The sequence below is a fragment of the Canis lupus genome, chromosome 13 (assembly GCF_003254725.2).
Source record: "Canis lupus dingo isolate Sandy chromosome 13, ASM325472v2, whole genome shotgun sequence".
NCBI lineage: Eukaryota > Metazoa > Chordata > Mammalia > Carnivora > Canidae > Canis > Canis lupus.
Window position 1 is genome coordinate 23,147,243 of NC_064255.1, and position 24,747 is coordinate 23,171,989.

General features: G+C 46.9%; 1 long non-coding RNA gene across 3 annotated transcripts in view; it reads right to left on the reverse strand.

Annotated features, from left to right (window-relative positions):
* Positions 1-24,747, reverse strand: part of LOC118352481 (uncharacterized) — a 32,415-nt gene that overhangs the window by 4,480 nt on the left and 3,188 nt on the right. Inside the window, exons 1-2 of one of the 3 annotated variants that reach the window (XR_004809664.2) lie at positions 17,012-18,763; positions 1,423-10,007 (exon numbers count right to left, since the gene is read on the reverse strand). This is a non-coding gene — a long non-coding RNA (uncharacterized LOC118352481). Of the gene's footprint in view, positions 1-1,422; positions 18,778-24,747 lie in introns of those variants that run through there. The other 2 variants (XR_007401548.1, XR_007401547.1) reach the window with 2 other exon arrangements.

A 24,747-nucleotide genomic window follows, 5' to 3' on the forward strand; every position in this document is an offset into this window, starting at 1 on the left:
GAAGAGAGGAGAAAATAAGATCACAGGAGAGGAAGGGCTAGAACATCTTCCTGGGGAGATTATTAAGGACAAGCACAGCTGTAGTCGGTGAGGACAGTGGGTGTTAGGGGAGAAATATGTTCAGCGTTTGGTAAATACAAGGTTTTCGAACATTAATGCATGAACTACATTTCTTTAACCATAACTCTGTTTCAGAACTGGACCATATAGATCATGACTTTGTAAATGATACCACTGCAATGAAGAGACTCACCCAAGTTTCTCAGAAAAGTTGGGGAGGGGATTTTAAGGGTACAGAAGAGTTTTTATTGGAATTGAAGCATGTCTGCAAGAGAAATACCTTCTCATGGGCTCCAGTGGTTCTATCAGATGGCACATCTGCTTTCCCCCTTGCTCTGTTCCCTCACACCATTGGATGGCCTCCTCTTATTACACATGGTGTCTACTCCCACGTAGCTTCTGATTACCCATGGCTCTCATGACCTTCCTGCTCTACTACTGAATTAGTGCTTCATAATTCCTGAAAGAGGAAACCTACTCAGCCCAACTCATCTTTTGGAGTTGACCCACATCATAAGTAGCTTCTCAGACTATGGATTGGCTGCCTTGGGTCTGGGACACACTTCTAATCCCCTCAGATTAGCTCAGAAGTGACAGGCTCAGTTGAAAGAAAATATGGCCTCCGTGGCTCTCCCTTGAACAAGGTTGTTGGTGGCATGGTCTCACTTTGTAGGGGTGTTAGGTATGGGCAAAAATGAAATGCAATGGTCTGGTCCTGGTATGGTGGAAAGTGCAAGACTAGATTCTGGTCCTGGCTCTATCTGGTGTTGTGACATTGGTTAAGTCATTTAACTTCTCTGCACCTCAGCTTTTTCATCATGACCCCTCCTCTTTCAATTATGACAGAGTGGCAAAGGAAGATTTAAAAAAATCTTATATGAAAAGCTAATTCAGAAAGATATATGCACCCCTAGGTCTATTGCAGTGTTACTGACAATAGCCAGGTTATGGAAGAAGCCCAAGTGTCCACCAATTGATGGATAAAAATGTGATATATATATATATATATATATATTGACTTAAAAAGAAATCTTGTGTGAAAGGCTTGGGAAATTTCTAGGGCTTCACAAATGTAATAATACTGACATCTTTTTTTTTCTGACATCTTCTTTTAATACTAAGATACACATTTCTCATTTTATTGTTTTTTATAATCGGATGTCTTACAATGTATGCCTTATAACTGCTGTGAACATTTAATGTTGGAGCTTTTTTTGTCTCCCCAAATGTCAGTGGTATGTCTTACAACCAGTGGCAGGTCTTACAGTAAATAAGATCTGCATTAGTGTTCTATCACTGGGTACCACAGTTTAGCAATAAAAGCAATGCCCATTTATTATCTCATAGTTCTCATGGGCTCACCTGGCTTTCTCGGCTCAGAGTCTGCCAATGCTGAAATCCAAGTGCTGGTGGCCAGGGCTGCTATCACATCTTAGGGTCGGGGTCTTCTTCCAAGCCCATCAGTTGTTGGCAGGATTCAGTTCCTTGCAGCTGGAGGGCTAAGGCCCTCTGTGCCTGGAGGCCACCCAGTGTTCCTGGCCATGTGACCCTCTCCACACATGACAATTTGTTTCTTTAAGGTCAATAGAGGAGGGTGTCTATGGCTTTGAACCTCTCTGACTCTTCTGTTTCTGACATCTAAACCCTCATTTAAAGTGTTTACCTGATTGGGTCAGGATACTCTTCCCATTTGATGAACTCAGAGTCATACTCTTCCCATTTGATGAACTCAGAGTCAACTAGTGAGGGACATCTGAGAAGTCTCTTCGCCTTTGTCACACAATGTAACCTAACCAGAGGACTGAAGTGCCGCCATACTCTCAGGTCCCACCCACTCCCCTCACTCTCTCAGGGAGGGGATTCTATGGTGTGTGTACACCTGGGGCAGGAATCCATCTGGAATTCCATCTGCCACAGTATCTACAAATACAGCAAACATGGCGGTGTCATGAGGAAAGTTTGTTACGATGCCCAGTTTCCTTTTGTGTCTTCCAGTGCACTTCAGGGCTATACCCAAAGGAGCTCTCAGAAGCCCCTAGTGGAAGAGTTTATGGATACTCTTTCTGTAGCCTTTCCTTTAGTTCCCTCAGGTTGCCAAATGGTCCAGGGTGGCAAATAAACTTCCACTCACTCATTCACCAACCTGCTGGGATAGATGGTTGCTTGCCTTGGGTTACCTGTGGAGAAGGATGGTCAGATTGCACGTAGGGTTCCTCAGAGAAGGAAGCCCCAGTGCCCCAGAGGCACTGATGATAAGGAATTAATTTCTCCCCTGTGCATCTACAGTGGGATGAGTCATGTAAATTCTTAGGACAATTGAGAAAGTCAATATTGCTTCTCTGATTCTGATGAGGAACACTGGTTGAGATCAGGCGACCTGATATCAGTTGCTGATATTTGCCATGGGTGCCAAGCAGGGGAGCGACGGCGTGGGTGACCTTGCAACCCTGATTCCCCGCATCCTCATGGAAGGCCAGCCCCTCTCCTGGAATGGCTCCCACGGAGGCAATTCCAAGGCCTGTGCTGCAGTACATGCAGAACATGAGACAGAGACAGAGAGAACCTTCTGACAGGCTGAGGAGTTGACAAGCTTCTCACGGTGCTCTCACTTTCTAGCTCTCCTGTGCTTTGTACTCCTCTCTGTGCATCCCTCCCGGGATTAGGAAAATAAGTCAAAGATCATGTCCCTTAAGCTAAAGCCAGGGGCACTGGTGATCTTGGACAGATGGCAATTGTCCACAGAAAGCCTTGCTCTGTCGTTTGGGAGGACCTAATACATTATTATTAGTAATGAGAATGGCTCGACAACTTCAATCAGATCAGATCAACAGAAACCATCCTTCTTCCTCCTTGGGCCTACAACCTGAAAATGGGCTTTTCAACAATAGCAAGTCAAGCTCATTCACAGAGCCCCAGTCTCTTGCAAATGTCTGAGGTGTGTTTTGTCTACATGCTCCAGCAGCCTCTGAGTTTCTTGAGCAAATGGGACCATATCAGGTTTTCCATTTTGTCCATACTGCCTGGCATAGGGCTGGTACATGGTAAATTCTCGAGGGAATAAATAAATAAACTCACGAATTTACTACATTCCTTTGCGTACTCAGCACCAAATAACCTTGGCTTTGTTGTTGCTGTTTGTTTTTTAAATAAAGTCCCAAAGCACAACCTCTTTTCTCCCTTCATCTTTATAAGACAGTTTGGTTTATTCCAAGGGGGTGGGGGTGGGGGTGGGGGGGTAAGAAAACGACCCGTGGGAAGAAGGTAAGCGAATTACAGCAGGATCTGAAAGGAAACAGATAATGCTAGTGATTGTTCTTGTCGGCTTGTAACAGGCAGGATATAAATATATGTTAGAGAAGAGGAAATTCAAAACAGGCGCAGGGAAGCAGGTTGGAGATTTTGAAGAATAGCATGTTCAGAACCTGCTTACTCAGAGGCAATTAGACTGTGACCCTAGGCAAGGCGCATTTCACTTTGCTGTTTGAATGAGATGCAGTTTCATAAGCCCCGGGAGCCCCACCCCTTCCTGCCTATTTCATGGGAGCATGACTTAATTTTCATGGGGTGAGGCTTGGGATAAGGATGAGCGCCTTCCTCTTCATTGTAAACCCAAGTTAACAGAGAGGGGTGCTCTTTTCTCTTTGAGATCTTGCCTGCACTCAGTCCCATCTTTTATGTGAAACTTTCATTTTCAGGGCATTCGTGAAACATAAACCCCTCGATTATAGCTTTGCACTAGACATACTATGGACAGCTTCAATTTATCTTGGTTTTTTAAAAAAAATGTTGTCGCTTTCATCTAAAAAAAAAAAAAAGTAGTTAACACACAGATGGCTATTTTGAGTGCAGGAAAACAACTTCCCTTGCCCAAGGCAACTTGCAACCAAAGGAACTCAAAGTCCTTTATCTACCCCTTGAACTAAAAGGTGGCTACTCTAAATGGCAAGAGGTCTGCAAATTTCGAACACTCCAGGGGGTCAGGGACTAGTGCTTTGGAAAGAAAACTCCGGGCCTGATGGTGGTGTCCTGGTTCAACTCCAGACCTGACAGATAGGGTATACAGTGGGAAACCCGGGGGTCTTTTAAGACTCAGCTGCAGAGAGCTAGCAAGCTTGGCAAAATGCAGGAAAAGGACACAGAAATTCTCAGACACCGTGCTCCCTCGAGCTTTCTACCTCGGTATGTCCCAGCTGCCCACCTGCCACGTTCCAGCTCTAGAGAACACAACTGCCTCTTGTTCCTAAAGAACTCCAGGCAAGGACTCGGCCGGTTCAGTCTTTTCTTAACTTGCTTGCAGCGTGCACATAATGGCTAGTTCATAAAGCAAGATCCTTGCCTACCCATGTTACCCTCCTTGATAGGAGAAAGCATTGTGTTGTAGATATTAGATATTCGATATGTAATGTATTAGGTAACTACTTAGGCTCCAAGTCTCTAATGTATTTCCAGAGTGACTGGAAGAGGGGCTCAGGAAAGCTTCCTCAACTGGCTTCTGGTGCTAAAGAAAGGTTTTTCTAGAATGAAGGCTACACGAACACCGAGATGTCTTTGGGGCCAAGGCAGGGAGTAAGTGAGAATAAGTGGGGGAGATTATGATAATCTACAGAGTCCCTTCTCTGCCTACAGGCATTCACATTCAGTTGTTTGTTTAAATCATGGACCAGCCAAACTGAACACAGCTGTGGACCATCTTTGGTTCCCAGGCCAAGAGTCTTCAATACTCTGCCCAAGGTCTCCTGGACAGGTGAGTCTCCAACACCCTGTCCAAGTGGTCAGGTCACCTCCTGGATAGGGTGAATGTGTTGTGTTTCCCCACGGGAACTCCGGTGCTAGGTCAGACAAGCCCTGGCTCTACCCCCACCCCAGGTCAACACTACCCACTTGGTGACCTTGAACCAGGTGGCTGACCTCCCCCTCTCTGAGCCTCAGCGTCTTCATTTGTAAAATGGAGATAATGCCTCACTCATAAAGTCAGCGTGTGAGGATGCAGAGAGATTCTGTGTTGAGAGTCATTTGCTGCTGGGCGTGGCACAGTTTAGAAGTGGCAGTGAACCCACAACCACACATGCGCACACAACATCAAGGCCTCAATACGGAGCAGCTCTGGGCATGCGGCTAGGTCCTGCCTAACACCTCGGAGCCTCAGCTTACACACCTGTCCGGTTTCTCACCTTTTGATCCTCTCTGACCCTCGGCTTCCCCTTCCTCCCAGGCCCACACCCCTCTGGGGCCCCAACTGCAGATTCAGCTTCTCTGGGCTTGACTCTGGGAGTTCTTTCCTGAGAGAAGGTTTGCATCTGTCCTCCAGATCTTTCTTTCTAGAGGCACCAGGCCATCCCCTCAAGAGGTATTTGGACCAAAGTCATTGTGCAGCCCCACGTCTAGGTGCTGAGGAGCCTAGGCTGTTTCACCTGGGAGGGGGAGGATAGCGAGCCCAAGAACTAAGAACTTGGCAGAGGGGCTCTGCTCCCACGGCCCTTCTTGGGGTCCCAGCAGTGGCTACATTGTCTCTGGCCTCAGAGCCTTCACAGATTCTCTTTCCTGGTCCCTCTAAATCCCTGACCAAATCCTACCCATGGGGTCGGTCTCAGCATAAGCATCCGGTTCTCAGAGCAGCCGATACGCGAGTGAAGTTTCGTGAGCCTTCCAATTCATGTCTTAAAGTGCTAACTCCTAAAGCGATGCTCTTTGCAGGTGGGGCCTTGGGGAGGTAATTCGGTTTAGATGAGGTCATGAGAGCGGGCCCCTCAGGATGGGATTAGCACCCTTATAAAAACAGGAGGAAAAAAAAAAACAGGAGGAGACCAGAACTCTCTCTCCCTTGGCCGTGTAAAGACGCAACGAGAAGGCAGCCGTCTACAAGCCAGAAGAAGACTCTCACCAGACATGGAATCTGCTAACACCTTCATTTGGACGTCCCAGCCTCCAGAACTGTGAGAAATAAATGCCTGTTGTTTAAACCACCCAGGTCGTGGTATTCGTTATAGTAGCCCGAACTAAGCCAGAAACCTTCCTTAACTGACAATTATAAGCTAGCTGCCCCCTACCCTGACTCCCAAGTTCTAGTCTCTCAGGAAAAATGCTATGTAGTTTTCATTGCATTTATTATAATTTGTACTTCTACAAAGTACATACTTGAGTGATGGTTTTTTCGATCTTTTCTCCCCCTGTATTTACTGGGTGTTTATATGATCTCCACACAACTTGAAAGAAGTTTAATTTCTCTCTCATGTAAAACGTGGAATTGGAAGGGCAGCTCTGCTTCACAGAGCCACTTGTTTTGCCATTGCTGTCACCTCACCTACATAGTCCAAAAGAGCTCAACACCATGTCCTCATCCCTGCCAGGGGAAAGGATGGAAGGGGAAGGGGAGTCACACCTTTTTCCTCTAAGGGCTGGAGCCAAAAGTTATCTGGTCAAATCACATTGGTCAGAGCTTGGTCACATGACCACATGTAGCTACAAAATGGGCAAGGAGCCCCAGTCTTGGTTCTGAGCATCTGTTTCCCCAGCTAAAAACCCAAGGGATTCTGTTGCTTTAATAGAAGGACAAGTGGATGTTGGGGGACACTTAGCAGACTCTCCCTGCCACTCTTTCTGACTATGGGAAACCCAAAAGCAGGGACCGACTTTGTTTCTGTCAAGACCTTCTACTCTGTGTCCAGTCTAGAGCTTGGTCCAGGTGAGAGATGGAATAATAGCCGGGCAGAGTGGAGATTTAGAGACACGGACAGGTACAAGTTAGAGGGAGCATCAGCAGGGCTTTCTGAGCGGGGTAAGCACAAGGTTCTGTGCAAGGGCACTTGACCCAAACATGAGTTTACCTCTTGTGTTATCATTTACCCTTTTCAGCACTTATTCCTTAGCTATCCAACTAAAGTCTAAGCTGTCCAAGCTGGAGTCCAGGTAGAAAGAAAGTGAGTACACGTTTAAGTTTAAATCTTGTTTCTGCCATTTAACCAGCTGCTGGAACTTTAGCCTATTTTCTTATCTACAAATTCAGGATTAAAACACTCCCCTGTGGGATGAAAGGTATAATGAATGCAGATGCAAAGCACTGTGCCTGGTGTGCATTGAGTACTCAGTAAGTCAACCGTGGCTCTTCTACTGTGGTGTAGCCCCTTACCCGTCCTAAAGGTAGCACAGGGAGTATCGATCACTATTTGTCAGTGGATAGGACCGAATATAAGGTAATAATATCTGTGCTCTGAAGAAAACCATGCGACAATTTCTAGAGACGAGCCTGTGCCTGCTAGATCTCTACCTGACTTCTGGCTCATAGTGAGGGCTTCTCAGTGTGTTCCTCTTTCCCAGGAAACCGGACTCTTTGTCCTCAGCTGGGCAGGCTGAGTTCTGGGGAGATGACCGGTGGCCAGACACCCACACCCAGTTCAAATGTCACCTCCTCTGTGAAGCCCTCCCTGACCCTTTTTCCTCCCATCCGCTTCCTGCCCCGAAAAGCCTGGGAGAATGAGTCACTTCCTCTGTACTCTTGCTGCTCCCTGCCCATTTCTGTTGAAGCTTTTCTCTCTCTGGTAATGGCGGGGGGCGGGGGGGGGGCCCTCCGGTTGGCTCCCTGTGGTATCACCCCCAGCACCAGCCTCTGAGGTTTCCCCTTCTACCCCTTAACAACTCAGAGCCTCAGGCCGTCAAAAAAGGAAAGGTTTATCTCTATGAGGGTAGTCGGAATGCAGTTGAACAAAGTCTTGAGTGCACACCTGGGCGCCTCTTTTACTGGTTACCAGACAACACGCTGGTTGCAGAGAAGTTCAGATGCAAAGAGCACCCGACGAAGAGCGTGGCTCCCCGGTACTGGTGACCTGGGCTGCTCAGAGGTATACAAAGGGCACAGGCTAGAGTTGCTGATAGGTTGCCAGGAACCCCCCCACCCTTGCTCCCCAGTTCTGATGGTGGATGGTGTTTGTTGGAATGATCTCTGCGCTGCGCCATTCTGCTCCACTTGGTTCACCTCGGCTGGGACCTTTCATCCTGAGCCCCAGGGGCCCCACTGACATCTCCCCTCCACGGTGCCCACAGAGGCCAGTTTCTGGTCATGGAAGGGAAAGGGAAGCTCTATGCTGCCTCCTCATTGGTAATCTCTAAACCTCGAGGTTCCTCGAGGCCAGGCTTTTGACCAAACAGCCAAAAGTTCTTTCTGGAATTCTTTCCCTTTGCCAAAGCACAGATGTAGCACCATCTGGTTGTCTGCAGGAGGAAGGGGTCATAAGGCGTGGAGAAGCAGGAGCAGGTGCTTGGGGGGGAAATTGGTTGAGAATTCAAATTTACCATATCACACTGTCTTGTCTGCTAAACCAGGAGCTCCTTGGAGGCTGGAACTGTGTGTTCTTGTTTTTGCATTCGAGGCCTGCCTTGGGCCACATTTTGGGTAAGTATTTGTGAAATGAATGGTCATAGATGTGTATGGGAATTCTTTGTTGGACAACGTTCATCACTCACATTGGTAAGGCCTCTACAGATTTGTCCCCATTCCTTTGTTTATGCCTCAAAACAGTCTCAGTAAGGAAAGACAAGCATTGTTATTGCTCTATGGAAACCAGAGAATTGAGAGACTTGTCTAGGGTCCCCTCGCGGGCTAAAAGCAGGGCTGAGACTGAGACCAAAGTTAGCCTGACTCAAGGTCCATGTTCTTTCCATCAAGAGGGAGAGCAGGAAAGGGACAAAGGGTGTGTGCTCTTATCAGAGCCATGGGTCTCCTGTAGCATGCTTATCTGTCCCCTGAAGTCAAGGGCCTTATTTTAGGGTCATATTGAAGCCTGGAGTTGGGGAATAATCTGGAAAAGGATGACAATGTCTGTTGTATATGGAGGGCCCCCACCCACACCCAGGGTAGGTTAGATTTTGTCTACTTAGGCCACAGGCTCCTGGGGACAGTGGAGAGCACAGGGGAGCTGGGACCCCCGGGTAATGCATCACTTGCTCACAGCCACCCATAAGAACCTTCACTATTTTAGCATAAAGCAGTTCTTCAACTTTTTGGCCCCCTATATACATATTCCTACAAATTACTGAGGACCTAAAAGAGCTTTTGTTTATATGGGTTGTGCCTAGCGATATTTGCAATTAACTGAAATTAAAACTGAAGGTTTTAAAAAATGTAGATGTATTAATTTAAAAATAAAGATTTAGGGTAAAGATCATTTTACAGTTTTCGATCTTTAACATGAAAGATGCTTGGTGGTGGTGGTTGTCCAATTTGTCTCCAATGAACAACATCATCTGCCTATCTGTTTGGGAAGTGGGTCCAAACTAAAGAGGCTCAGCACCCTCTTTGGGAGTTAGAGACAGGGACTTGGGAGATCTTGGGCTTAGACACCCCCACCCCCTGCACTGGGGGGATCAGTTATATTTGGAGGGCCCACACCCCTACCTAGGGTGAGTTAGACAGTGTCTACTTGGCCATAGGCTCCCAGGGGCAGTGGAGAGCATGGGGGCACTGGGACCCCTGTCCTGGGATGGTTAGAAGTTTGGAAACACCACCCCTGGTCCCCTGGGCACAGCTGGAGATTAGGAGAAGTTGATTTTCACCCCTAGGAGGTGTCGGAAACTTCCCAGGGTCAGGAGGACAGAGACCATAGTTTGAGGAGGCAGTGGTTAGTTAAGCAGTAGACAAAATGTTCTGACTCTACAGGGAAGAGCTAGAAGTTACAGGGGGCTGGGACTGGTTGGGTCTCAGCTGTGCATCAAGCTGTCTGGCTTCATAGAAGACAGCAGGAGTCTCCACTCGGCTTCTGCATCCCATCTCCTCCAATGCGTTTTTTTCAGTTGAAATATGTGTAGAAAGTCCAGCCTCTTGCAGCTGGGTAGTGGGGAAAGCAAGGAGTGTTCTGATAACCTCTTCAGATAGTTGTGGATATTCTTCCCTGATGCTCCACAAAACTCAACAAGTGGAAGTTTCCCAAAGATTAGTTGCAATGTGGAATCTGAAACTGTATCAATGAAACATTCATACGTTGTTGTATAAAAACCCACTGATGGATCTTACACTTCAAATGGATCTTTGACCCGTGCCAATCTGATTTGCACCACCACCACCACGTACTGGTCAGTTGGATACTTTGAGTTTAGAGTTATGCAGCTCCTCTAAGTATAAGCACATTTCTTTATGCAATTTCAATAAATCGCATTTATTAATATTACCACTGATATTATTGGAAAGTATAGGTATTGGAAAGCTGTCAAGCTCAAAGGAGTAAATTAGCTTTTTTCCTTTTTTTTTCATTCAAAAGCTCTATTTTATCATTAACAGAAAATACTATCGATTGCTTTCCTTTATGTGAGAGCCTCACTTTGCTCATTTGTTAAGAAGCCTATGTCCAAGGCTGAATACCTAGTTTGTCACTCATTCTTTCTATCAAGTACAGATTATATTCTGTTGGAAAAAAAAGAGGATAGTCCAGCTTGCAACCCAAATCACTGTAGAAGCACCATTCCTCTTGCTTTGGTGTACAGCAGAATTGCTTTTTGTATAGTTCCCATTTAATCACAATTTTGGTGTGAAACTGGCTATATTTTCCCTCATGAGTGGATGGGAATGAAGACTACAGTGACAACCAGGACAGGTTGGTGCCACTGCCTTGATTCACACTAAGGTATTGACAGTTTTTCCCACCATTAGTTAAAATGTCAACACAGTGAAAAGGCAAGTAAGGTCTTAGTATTATTTGACCTTGAAGACTCTCTGAAAAGGTCTGAGGCACCTCAGGGGGTTTTTAGGCCATCCTTTGCAGACCATTGACCTCAAGCAACAATTAGTGGTGGAAACTCAGTGTCCACTGGTAGAGAAGAATAATTGTCACTCTTGAAATCAAGAGACTCATGTTTAGTCCCAGCCCTTCTCTGGGCCTCAATTGTATCTTCTGTAAAAGGGGATAATAATATCTTCCTTACAAATTGTTGTGAGAAGTCACGATGACGCCGTAAGAGCACATTGCTGTGGATAAAGCACTGGGGGAATAAAGACTATTTTTTTTTTTCAGCGTCTTTGAGTATTCTTGAGGAAGGGAGAAGGTTAGGCCTGTGGTCATAATGCCAAGATAACCGTCTTCTGCGTCCATGTAACCTGAGCTAGAAAGGGAAGGAGCTTGTACTGTCGAGCCCCCTCCAGCAAGTAGAAAGTACCTTGAAGCCTCTTCATTCACCCATCCCTTTGCCACCCACTCCTAGTTCAGGTGGGCCATCAGTTCTGCTCTACATTTCTGTAGTCAGTTTATGCTTCCACTTCCCAACATGACCAAAGCAGACAAACTATGGGTACTAGGGCTAAGCACGGGGTTCTTAGGCTTACACCCAGAGCACAGTCCATAAAAGGAAAAAGTAATGAATTGGACCTCATCAAAATTAAAAACTCTTGCTCTGCATACCAGAAGAAAATATTTGAAGTCACTTATCTGACAAAGGACTTTTGTCTAGAATATGTAAAGAGCTCTCAAAAGTGAACAACAAACTATTAAAAATTTTTTCAAAAAAATAATGAGCAAAAGACAAAAATTTCACTGAAGAGGATATATGGATGGTAAATAAGAACATGAAAACTGTTCAGCAACCTTACCATTAGGAAAATGCAAATTAAAACCACAGTGAGCACTCATGGGTGTGATAGTGCACTTAGTTTAGCACAACGCTGCAGTCGGAGGGAAATGGGACAAAGGTAAGCAGGATTCCTCTGTATTATTTCCTATAACTGCCTGTGAATCTACAAGTACCTTGAAAGAAAAAGGAAAATTTAAAAATAGATGATGTCACAGCCCTGCTCCAAACCTTCCTATCACACCTACAACAAATCTCAACTACTGATCATGTCTCACAATCCTACAGGCTCTGGCCCCCTGCCTCCAATTCCATCTGCTACGATTCTCATCTGTACTCACTCTTTTCTTGGAACACTGGCTTCCTTGTGATTCCTTGAATATTCAGTTCAAGCTTGTTCCTACCTCAGGGCTTTGCATTGAAAGTCCCCTCTACCGCGACCCCCCCTTTCCTTAGATCTTTGACTTTCCCTCATCACTTTGGTCTTGATCAAATATCAGGTCCTAGGCCTTTCTGGATCCCCACTGTCATTCCTGCCACTTTCCCTGCACTCTGATGGTGTATTTTGTCAATATTTGCTGATTTGTGTATTGTCTAGCTCCTTAGAAGAGGGGAAATGAGGTCCAATGCAGGTGGGGTCCTTGCCTGTCATATTCACCACTGCATCCCACATACATGGCACATGGTAGGTGCTCAATAAGTTTTGTCGAATGAATGAATGAATGAATGAATATAAAAATGGCAAGTCAACGTATGCAAATGTTTGCTCACCACACATTAATTACTCTGTGTTAAGGCCTCCTTACATTTCTTGCAAAGTAAATCTGCTTAGACAGTAATTCCAGAAAAAAAAAAAAGACCTAGATTTGAGTCCCACCTCTGACACCATTCTGGCTAGGTAAATTTGAGTAAATCACATCAGCTTTTTGAGTCTCAATTTCTTCATCTAAAATTAGGATTGCTTTAGGGGGTCTAGGCGTAAGATCTTGGAAACTCTGCCCCAAACCTGTTCCTCCTCCTGATCACCATCTCAGCACGTGGCACCACCACCCAGCCATGTGCCTGAGCCAGGAAGCCTGGTGAATCAGTTCCTGTACCTTCCTTCTTCCCTGTCCCCCCTACAAACCAGCAGTTGCCAAGTCTTAACTTGTCTACTCATAAATCTCTCCCCCATGTCTCTTCCACCTTTCCCCCTCTTAGCTACTCATCATCTCTTGGCCAAACCATTACAACATCCTACCTAATCGGTCTTTCCCCTTCATCGTCCATACCACTGATGGATTAATTTTTCTACCCTGCAAATCTGATTATGTCAGTACCTTACTCAAAACCCTTGAAATTACTCCCCAGTCCTTTCCAGATAAAGAGCAAATTCCTTACCTTGGCACTGATCTGGCCCCTGCTTATCTCTTAATCCCATTGCTCATCCCTCCCCAGCACTTCCTGTAAACTCTAGCCAAATGCAGAAGCAAGTCTCTCTCAGTCACCTCTGCCTGACTTTAATGCATTGTTCCATCTGTCTGGATGCCCTTCTGTGCTGCCTGACCCCTACAAGATTGTCATGGTTCACTTAGCAGCACCTGGGGGTATCCCTGACCTGCCGATCTGTTCAGTTTCCCGGCCCCATACTTCCATGATAATGCATACACATGCCTAACCCCATCACAGCACCCAGCTTAACACACAGGAGACACCTAATAAATGTTTAGCAAATGAATGACTTATGTTAGACCTTAATAAGAATGTTAAACGTGCAAATCTTTGTATAAGCTGTAATGAGCTGTTCAGGATTTTCTTTTTTCCTCTAGCACTAATTTAAGATAGTTATTTGTAACCTTCTGGAGATAATCTGGATTTGGCCCTTCCTGGGGCAAAGGAATGGACAAGATGACCTCTGAAATCCCCCCACTTCAGATTTCTTCCAGTTCTGAGTGTGATCTTGATTAAACAAGGAAGTCTGGATTCGAAGAGATGTGGGTTTGAATCCCACCCTAGTAGCTGAATGACCTTGAACCTTAACCTCCATGAGGAAAATAATGGGATGTCTACAAAGGGTTGTCATCTGAATTCAACAAAAACCCTGCAGGAAGAGCCCACAGAATAGTGCTTAGCACTTAAGGGTCCAGTAAGTTTTAGTATATCTCCATCTAGTGGTCTTGGCACAAGAACAGAAAGAAAAAAAAATGACAAGGGGCAAGAGGCACTGGGGAGTTACAATGGATGAGGAGGAGCAGACGGTATGTGAGGGGTATGAGGTTGGCAGGAAGAACCGCAGCTCCTTCAGTGCAAATGAAGTGGCCTTTCAAGAGCAGAAATGGAAATGGGTAGGAAAGAACTTTGTGGGAGAGGACATCACCATTTATAGGCGAGAACAGCTAAAGTTTAGGGGATTGGGAGGATCTCTGCAGCCAGTGGGTGGATCTGCAGCCACTGAGGTATTTTCCGGAGTTAGAGGAAGGGGTAGTCTAGGCCCCCTGATCACCTGTGGCAGTCCTGTCTACAGATCGTTTCCCAGCCCTCCTCCTACCAATGTGTTCCAAGTCAATGCTGAGTCCTGGTTGTGCTGAAGGCAGAGCCCCAGCATGAGGACTAAAAGGGAAATCCAGAATGGTCAGCCAGAGAGCCCTGGCTTTGGAGTCCACACAGCCCGGATTCCATTCTGGGTGAGCCAAAGACCAGACCTGTGTGACACTGGCTGTATCATTGCACTTTTCTGGCCTTCAATTTTCTCATCTGTAATATGGGGATAAAGTACCTACTTTGAAGTCTTTTGAGGTATGAAACAACATAAAGATGAAAAATGCTTAGTACGAAATAGACAACCTAAATTGCAGTTCCCTTTTATCCATCTTGCTGTTCTTTTATTCTTAGCACTTATGACCGAATTTTTAATAAAATGTACTCGTTTATTTTCTGTCTCCCACACTAGAGCATAGACCTCACAAGGAACTTTGTCTAGCATCTTGCTTGCCACTGTAATCTCAACAGCTGGCAGGATCTAGTGATACTGAATAAATGAAGGAATAGATCATATTCCTTTAATTCTTCCCCTAGAATTTAAGCTCCATTATAATGGGAGTGTATCAGTTATCTAGCGCTGCATAACAAATCATCTCCAAACTTAGTGCTTTAAAATAACAAGAATCCTGGTATCTGTGGCTCAGGACCTTCCACATGCCATTGGGGCTGCCATTATCTGAAGGCTTGAGAGAGCCTGGGGAATCCATTTCCAAGGTGGCTCACTCACATGGCTCACAGTTGCTGCCTAGTTGGTTCTTCTTTTGGTTGGGACATTGGTTGGGGCTACATTGACTGTCTTCCTGATATGGCAGCTGGCAATCCAAGGGACCATGGAGGGAGCTGAAAACACTTTTATGATCAAATCTTTTTTTAAAGATTTTATTTATTTTTGAGAGAGAGAGAGAGAGAGAGAGGCAGAGACACAGGCAGAGGGAGAAGCAGTCTCCAGGCAGGGAGCCTGACGTGGGACTCTATCCTGGGTCTCCAGGATCACACCCCGGGTCAAAGGTGGCACTAAACCTCTGGGCCATCAGTGCTGCCCATGATTGAATCTTCTACTACAGAGCTTTAAAGTCACATAGCCTCACTCCTGCCATATCCTGTGAGTCATATAGTCCAATCTCCATTCAGGTAGGAGGAAACCATATAAGGGCATGAATACTGGAGATGAGGATCGTTGGGGGCCATCTTGGAGGTTGGCTACCACAAGGATAGTTTATTTGTTGGTGTGACACCAGTGCCTGGCACATGGTCGGCATTCAAAGAGCATTGGTTGAATGTGTGAGTGGATGCATGTGTTCCACATGTTCCTGGTTCTAGGCACAGAAAGGGACTCAGGCTCTGCCTTCAAGGAGCTGGCATTCTAGTGGAAGAGACAGACACATAAAGAGACGTAATAATTCTGTGTCTCATAACAGAAGATGGTCTAAAAACTCCAGGGAGACGTGTTCAGTCTCCCGGAGATCAGGTGAGTGGGTGATATGTGGGCTGGGTTCTAAAGGGTGAGTTGGAGGAGGAAGAATGAAAGGAAGGGGGAACAGCATGTGCAAAGGTCCAATAAAGCAAGGGAGAAGGAGCAAAGAGGGTGAAAAGAGAGATGTGTCATCAGAGTCATGTTGATCTCCTTTTCATATGACCCTATTAATGCTTTTGCCCAGAGTTACAGTATATTAGTAATATATTACAACAATATATTGTAATAATAGATACTATTCCAGAGAGTAAGTAATATATAGTAGTAGTAATAGAATAATAATGGTGTGACAAGTAATGAGGGAAGCACCGAGAACACATTGGGAGGTTGTGTGGCCGAGGTCCATTATCTCCCAGCGATGTCGATTCAACATGTAGGCAGTCCCCACCGGAGCCAGGCTCCATGCTAGATGCTGAGAATATGAAGGTGAGTAACACAGGCAGCTAAGGATTAGAGGGTGCAGGGCCAAGGCACATACACAAATTATGGTGATAAGAACCAGAGTAATACAAATTCCTTGAGGCACGTTTGCAACGGCTCAGAGGGCCAAGGGAGGGCACCGTTGTGGCCCTGTGGAAGAAGAATGGAAGGATGAGATTATCTAAGAGAGCAACAAGATGCATTGTCAACAAAGATAGGGCTCCTTGTAGAGACCGGCCCAGGGCTTTTGAGACACCCCTTCTGCGTGCCTCCACGAACCCACAAGAGGCGCAGTCCCGCCCTGCTCACCTGCAGCTGCAGCTGGGGGACAGATGGCCCGGGGGTGGGGGGTTGTGGCAGGGGGAGTCCAGGTGGGCGGCGGGTTCTGGACACCCCTCCCGCCTGCTGGGCTCCCTCAGCTGTGTCAGGCCTCAGGCCCGACAAGTGCAGAAGGAAAACGGGGACAGCATGCAGCCACGGTCCCCAGACCAGCCCCCGACAGCTTGGGCTTAAATTATGACTCAATATTCGTTCTCCGTGGAGTTTCCTCTACATCCTCGGTCCCGAGGAAATGAAAGCACTTCTTCCAGGTTCTCCCCTGGTGCCCACTGCTAAGTGTGCTGCATGGATAGCAAGGACGATTGCTCCCTTCTAAAATGAAGGACTTTAAAGCCAGGGACAGTAGCAGATTCGCCCAAGCAGTGAGTTCAGGAGTGAGGCACAGCTTCTGAGGACCAAACGTGGGGCGGGGGAAGGTCCTCGGAAGTGGCCTGGGAAGAGTCCCACAGGAGCTGGCCGGCTGGGAGAAGCCTGGGATGGGCCCCGACCCCACAGGAAAGGGACTGGCCAAAGCCACGGGACACTAGAGCCTGGGCCAGGAGTCCCCACCTGGCTCTCTCCACTGCATCGTGGAGCCGCTCTAGCTTCACAAGACCTTTGGGGGAATTTGAGGAATTTAGAACTCAAAGGACACTGGCCAACTCTTCCCACCTTTCTTGGTCTTTCTGTTGGCCCGGGGGAGCCATTCCCCAGGCTCCAAAGGCCATCCCCCAGCTCCCTCGGTTCAGTCTCCTGGAGATCAGGCAAGTGGGTGACATTCACACCCAATCAGTATTGCCCACACCACTGAGACAGTGAGAAACACCCTCTCCAGGCAGCCTCAATTAACGAGGCCACCAGCACCCACGGTAAATATCCATATAGCACTAGTGCATGGAGACCCGGCCCCTGCCCTGCCCGCTGGTGGTGAAGTCATAGTGCGTAGCCTGGTTACAGCCAAGCCCAAAGGAGTAAGAGGTCAGTTCTCCAAGGGATTGGGGGCAGGGTGCGAACACACTCTGGAAAGGTTCCATGGGGGGAGGCATGAACCTCCTTTAAGTTGAACTTTGGGAGATGTGTCTGCCACACAGACTGGATGGGGAAAGCATCTTGGAGGAACAAACAACTTGAACGAAGACAAGAACAGTAGGCATGGGTGCTCTGAGCAGTTGTAGGCAGCTCCTCAAAGCTGGAGCCCCAGAGGTCAGGGTGAAGTGTGGTGAGTGATAAATCCAGACAGAGAGGCAGAGCCTAGGTCACAAAGAACCCTGTGACCAAGCTGAAAGTGTGCATTTTGCCCAGAAGGTCAGTATTTGGGGGGAGTCACTGAAAGATTCTAAACCAGAGAGTAACATTGGAGCAGACTTTCCCTTTTAATGGCTGTGTGACCCCAGACAAGATACTTAACCTCTCTGTGTCCCAGTTTCCATATCTCTGAAATGGGGATAATGAAGGTCTTTTTCACATAGTTTTTAGGGAGGTTTCTTAAAAAGATTATGCATGTAAAGAGCTCAGCACAGTAACTCACATACAGTAAATATTCCACAAGTCATAAACTCATCAATGGCACATCTTAGATGACTCTAGTTTCAGGATAGAGAATAAGGTAGAGGGAGCAGACGTGGACCAAAAGGGCCACATGGGAGACTCTTGCCACAGTCTAGGTGTGAAACGGTCATGTCCTGAGCTAGCATGGAGGCACTGGGGGAAGGACAGCACAAGATTGAAGCAGGAGATGTTGAGGACAGAGAACCTTCTGGAATGAGTGGCTCTGGGCGAGTGGGGGTGGTGAGGGAGAAGGAGGAAGTGTGGATTTGCCTGCTAGTCACTGGGATAGAAAATCCAGCTTGGGAGACCAGAGAGGGGAATGATTCAGTGGTTGTTGACATGTGGAGTTTGAGAATGTTCTCTACCCAGGAGGAAGCAGGATAGCTCAGCTGGAGAAAGGTCATCTGAGGAATGGAACTGGGGGTCAGCAGTGTAGAGCTGGCACTGAAGCCATCAGAGGAGACAAGGTGGCTCAGGGGCTGGCTGTAGCCTCCGAGAGAACCCTGCCAGAATATCGAGGGGGTGGGCTGAGGACTCCCCTCACTCCCAACTAGAGCAGGAAATAAAGAGATGACCCTTGAAGTTCTTGGCTCGTCTGCCATTAAGAATGCTGGTTTTCTGTAAATCAAATTTTATTCCCCATGTCCTAGAAGAGGCTAAAAATAAAAGTGAATAGTAAGCCCTGGACTTGGTCTATTTTCTAAATACAGATCTTCACATCTTGGGTAACAGGACCCCTTTAATGTCTGAAATCTGAAACAGGGCACTTCCCCATCCCATGGTTTTCACCGCATGCCCTCTGCGGTCAAGGTCATCAGAGAAGCACTTCCCCACTCTGCTGAGCCAGAGCATCTGGTCTTTCCAGACCAGACACAAATGCTACCACCTCTACCCACTCTTCCTCTCCCACCCACTCTTCCTCTCCCCCCCACTCTTCTTCTCCACCCCCCCCCACTCTTCCTTTTCCACCCAAAACAGCCACCATGGAAATAGTTCTGGATTATATTCCACAGCAAAAGCAAGGAGACATGATTTTTTTGTAATAAAACAAATCTCTTAATCTACCTGACATTAAAATTACCAACAGAGTTAAAAAAAAAAAAAAAAAAAAAAAAAGCCCCACCTGGGCCCTTCTCTGCAGCTCTCAGAGTCCCTGGGCAAACTTGCCGTGAGGCCAGGATCAAGAACCTCAGGAACAGTTTCCTCATCTGAGCCTCCTGGTCACTGGTCACTCAGCGTCAGAGACCTGAGTTGGAGAAGGCAGCCCCCAGCTGCACCCCTGCTGTCCCCAAGGCCCTATGAGGGCGCTTCTCTGACCCCGGACCTCATGCCAGTAACCTGCTCTAGCTCCGTTTGCCAGGCCTGAGGGAGCTGGCTAGGGTTAGCTCTCCACATCTTTTCTAGACTACTAATGTCTCAAGTTGTGTGGAAAAGACTATGAGCTAAAGTTTCAGCTCCTTCTTATTCCCAGGTCATTCCTCTGTGATTAAAAACAAAAAAACAAAAAAACCCTCCCAGGAATATTCCTTCTGATTAGAGAGGTTCCCCTCAGTGATCTCTGTTGGACGAGCCTCCGGGACAATTGTCTTGTTTTCTTCTGCCTTGTGAGACAGTTGTCCTGTCCCATCCTCGTCACTATTGACATTTGGGGCCGCATCAATCTTTGCTCTCCTGTCCATTGTAGGGTGTTAGCAGCACCTCCGGCCTCTACCCACTAGGTGCCTGAGACACTACCCCGTTCAGTGTGACAACCGAAAATGTCTCGAGACATGGCCAAATGTCCCCTGGGGGCCCACATTACCCCTGCTTGAGAACAAGTCCTCCAAAGGAATAGTTCATTGAGGGCAGCGTTCAGAGGTAGATCAGAACTTGCCCTCACCTGTGCCCTGTGCCTATGAGGGGCTCATGCAGTGGCTCATGTGGACAGATGTGGGGGAGAGGGCTCTGTGATATGGTGATGTAGGATGCCCTCCTCCCATTGTCACCCTTCCTTGCTCCCACTCAGGCATGTGGCAGGCCCTGCGTTTGTGTTTCTGAGATATTTGTACCCAGATTTTTATTTCTAAGACTCATTGAAGTGAACATGGTTTGAGTACAAAAGACTTTCCTATGGATTAAGAAGAGATTTCCAGAGACTTCGGCAAGAGGTAAGAGAGATCTCGAGTCTCGGTAGCCTGCCAAGCCTGTGGCTGGAAACAATGAACCAGGAGCCTTGGCCCTGGGCAGGGGCCCACAGGCTCGGCTAAGACCTTGGGTCTCAAGTGTGGCACAGAAGTGGCAGAGACCTTCTGGTCAGAGGCCACAGACATCTTGGTGGGGGACTGATGACCAGTAGGACCCTCCAGAAACTGGGATGTCATGTAAGATGCCGGATCCCTGGCACAAACTCTAGAGGACTCGGGGATGAGAAACCAAGAAGGACTGAGGCAGTATGACGTCAAAGACAGAATCAAGTTGATTTGTTGAAAATAAAGAGATGCCGTCATTTCTGGCACTCCTGACTTTCTGGCCTGGGATCTGTACCACAGTGAGTCTAAAGCGCCAAATTAATCATAGCTAATATTTATTGAGTCCTTATTATGTGCCAGACACTCTTTTTCAGCTTGTGAATTGTCTCCTTGACTTTCCTCATATTCCTCTTGGTAGGTCCCATTATAACAAGAGATAAGGAATCAGAGACATATTCCAGCTGGATGACTCGCTCAGGACCCAAGTGGTGGATGCAGAATAAGAATAGTAGCAAACACGTATAATGCAGTGTAAGGCGCCATACCCTGAACCTTACAAGAATTGATTTAATCCTCACAGCAGCCTAATGAGGTTGGTTTTGTCACCATGCTCATTTGTAGAGAAACAAATGGAGAAAAAGATTAAATAAATTGTCCAAGTCAGCTCAGAGTTGGCAGGCTTGGAATTTAAACTTGGAAACCCTGGCTGCAGAGTTTCTGCATCTAACCACTAAGCCTTGCTTCTGAGACTCCAGGACCCAAGCACGTAACCATACTCTGCTGGATGGGCACCTAGATGTTCACTAGTGACCAAGTAGTGAAATGGGATTTTAGTAGGAACCAAACAAAGGTTAGAACCAAAATGGCTTGTTCATGCTCCAAACAGAAGAATCAGCCAAAGCCGTGAGTTTTTTGTGTTGGCCTAGCTCTGGAATTTATAACTAATGTTGAGCTGAAGACCCAAGACACCCACCCAAGAAGTTATTGGCTTTCCTTATCTCTAAGGTAGGGACACCAGTGCTGCTCGGAGGATTGATGGCTTGAGGAGACCATCGCCTTGTAGTGGGTCTGCTAAGGACATTAATCACCTGGAGAGTGTGGGCAGAAGACGATAGGGAAGGAGGAAAGAAATGATGGAAGAAACTGACAATATTCAACTTGGAGAGGTCTGAGGGGGAACACGGGTGTTTTAAAAAACCCCAAGGATCTGGGGTCAAACCCATCAGGAGCCGTATCTTGTGAGGCTTCAAGGTTTGTTTCCAGCCACCCAGTGTGCTTTGGGCTCATGTTCTCTCAGGGCATGTCCCAGAGCGGGCTCCCCCAAAGCCAGCGAGCAAACTTTGTTTAGACCCTGATTTGAACTAACAGTTAAAGACAGTTGTTGGGGTTTTGTTTTTGTTTTAGATGACAAAGGAATTATACATTTGGACTCAATAGTGCGTGATAGTAACAAATTCACGTTATCTTGAATAGATAGGTGTGAGAGTGACGTCATTCTGTGAGAAAATGCTCTACCCAGGTCCTTGCCCTTGACTCTTTTATTTTTATTTTTTTCCCTTGACTCTTTTAAAAGGATGGCTGTAAGAGTGAAATGGCGTACTATGTGGGGTTTGTGTTACAACTTCAGCAAAAATAGGTTGCACTAGGTAAAACAGGTGTGGTGAAACCAGGTGATGAGAACATTGTTTACTGTATTCTCTAGTTTTGTTCCTGTTTGGAAGCTTTCATCATAAAAAGTAACAAACTTACCCATATAAACTGTCGCCCATGGTTATTTTGACAAGGAACAGAGGTGAGGTGGCTAACTTTCACCCTTGATGAACCTCCTCTAACAGAATCCAGTAGCTGGCACCTGTGGAAAGGTGGAGGTTTGGGCCAGCTCCCTCCTACACTCTTTCTACACTGTCTCAACCTCTCCTGAGGCATCTTTATGAACACATCCCAGGCAAGTCTCGCAACATTCTCAAAAGGGATAGAAATACTTGCTTGTGGATATATACAACAGTGCTCTGTGTGGTAACTTTTGTACAAGAAAGGGGGTAATAAATATAAGTCAACATGCATATGAACACATATAAATCCATACTTATTTATATTTCCCCAACGTAATGAGAATGGTTGTTGTAAAAGAAAGACAGGAGGGCAGCCCGGGTGGCTCAGCGGTTTAGCGCCGCCTTCAGCCCAGGGCGTGATCCTGGAGACCTGGGATCGAGTCCCACATTGGGCTCCCTGCATGGAGCCTGCTCCTCCCTCTGCCTGTGTCTCTGGCTGCTCTCCTTCTCTCTCTTTCTCTATATCTCTCATTAATAAATAAAATCTTTAAAAAAAAAAGATAGGAACAGGCTGGAGACACAACTGAAACTTCTGTGACAGTATTGGTATTAAATATTACATTTTACATGATTTAAAAAAATTAAACTAGGGAAAAAAAACCTACCTGGCTATAAAATTTGACTTTGGGACAATATAAATATTTGATAAATATTAAACAAGTAAAGAGCTCTCTCTAAAACCTGAAAACAAACAAACCTATAGTTAAGTTGCCAGCATAGTCATACAAAAAAAAAATAACTTCAAAAGATGGTAAACTCAATATTGTGACTATATATCCCTAGAGCAGGAGTCTTTAACCTGGGACAGCTCCCACCCCCCCTCCCCCATGAACATTTGGCAATGTCTGGGGACATTTTTGGCCATCACAACTGGAGGGTTGCTACTGGCCTCTAAATGGGGGTAGAGGCTATAATGCACAGTGTGTTCCCATAAAGAGACTTATCCAGCCCCAAATGTAGTGATGGGGTTGGGAAATCTTGCCCTAAATGAGTATATTGTAAAGGCAAAAAGAATGAAAAGTTATTTTTTCAAGATCACAATCTCAAATATTCTACTAACAACATTGGGATCACTCTATTTGAAGTGTTTATAGGTATATTGTAAGATAAAGTGGATAAGTGATTATGTTAATGCCATTAGGATTCAAGCTTTGGGGGGCATAGGAGAAAGAGATATAAGAATAAAATCATAGAAATTAAGTTATAATTCTGCATACTTAAATGTTCCCATGTCTAGTGCCTCAGGGCCCCATGGGACATTTCACTGTCAGGGCCTCTCCAGGTGGGCTTCGTGGGCTGCTCACAGCATAGGGGTCTCAAGGGATAGACCATCTCCTTACAGAGTGGCTGGCTGCCTTCCAAGAGGAAGAACCCAGAACCCTTCCAAGAAAGCAAAACCCAGGCCAGTGAAGGGCTGTGCCCGAGGTAGCACAGCATCCCTTGCACTAAATCCCTTTAGCCAAAGCAATCCTTAGGCCTGCCTGGCTTCAGGGAGGTGGCAAAACAACTCTACCACTTGTTGGAGGAGTGGCAAAGTCACAGAGCAGAAGAGTTTTCAGGATGAGAGGTATTGCATGGCCAACTTCTCAAAGCGCAATCAGCCACAGCAAGGCGGTGGAAGAGGATGGAGCAGGACCCAGCTTCCCCACCAGTGGCTACAAATGGGCCTTCTGACTTTAGGAACCTTGAAGAATAGCAAATTCCCAACCTACTTTCCGCCTGATATTAGCTTGCTAAAAACCCTTTAGGGTACAGTGAGTGTCTTTCAGAACTCTGTTACTCCTGATTTCCAGACACAACTGCATTTGCCCCGAGGGTGGTGGGTTGAACCCAGGTTGGGGGACTTAAGATAGGAAGCCCACAGCTGCCTCAGCATTGAAGGGGCCTGGATTTAGGAACCCCTACTCCAGAGGACTGCCTGCTTCTCATGATCTGGATCCTAACGGTGAGGCTGCTTTGGAGGGAGAAGTAAGACATGGCAAGAATCGGGAAAAACATCTCTCCAAGCCTCTCAGCACTTGCACTGCTCCACTGCACCTTCTCGCCCACATCTGCCTCTCACCATCCTACTGGCTGTGGGAGATGTGCCAAAGCACAGGGACGCTAGAGCCAGGCACTCGGGGCAGATAGGCGCAGGAAGCACGAGAGGATGGAGGGGCCCAATTTCAAAAGAACAAACATTGTCCAAGGGCTAAATCATTATGACGGCTTCTCCAACATGTGGAGTTGGGCAGCTTTGTGGGCATGGTGCTCATTCGTGCTTGGAAATCTCTAGGGATGAACAGGTGGGTGAAGGGAAAAATCAGTTGGGAGAGAGTGGGATCAGGTGGGAGAGTGGGGGTGGGGTGGGGACTGTGGACAGCAAGTGGGGTCCAGGCCAGAACACTCTCTAGCTGGGCTGGTGCGGAAGACGGTGGCCTCCGCCCTCTCCCACCTCCCTCTGGGGATAAATGATTTTATTGTAACCCTGCTTGCTTTCTGCCAAGCCCAGTTCCTCTCCTCCAGCTGCAGGCCTAACCCCACACCCAGAGGCTCTCAGCTGCCCCATCAGTGCAAGGACACCAGGATGAGAGACACCGTCTTGGAGAGGGAGGCAAAGAGAAGAGGAGGAGAGGCGAGAGGAACTTTGTTCCCGCTGCGGGCAGGACCAGGGACAGGGCCGTGGGGGGAGCACCACACCCAGGGGGACCACCAACGTGTGGAAGAGGAAATAACGCTTTCTTGTCTCTACGGGATTTCCATCCTGGTCCACCCTGTCCAAAGCAACAGGAGCTCCTGGTAAGGGACAGTGCAAGAGATA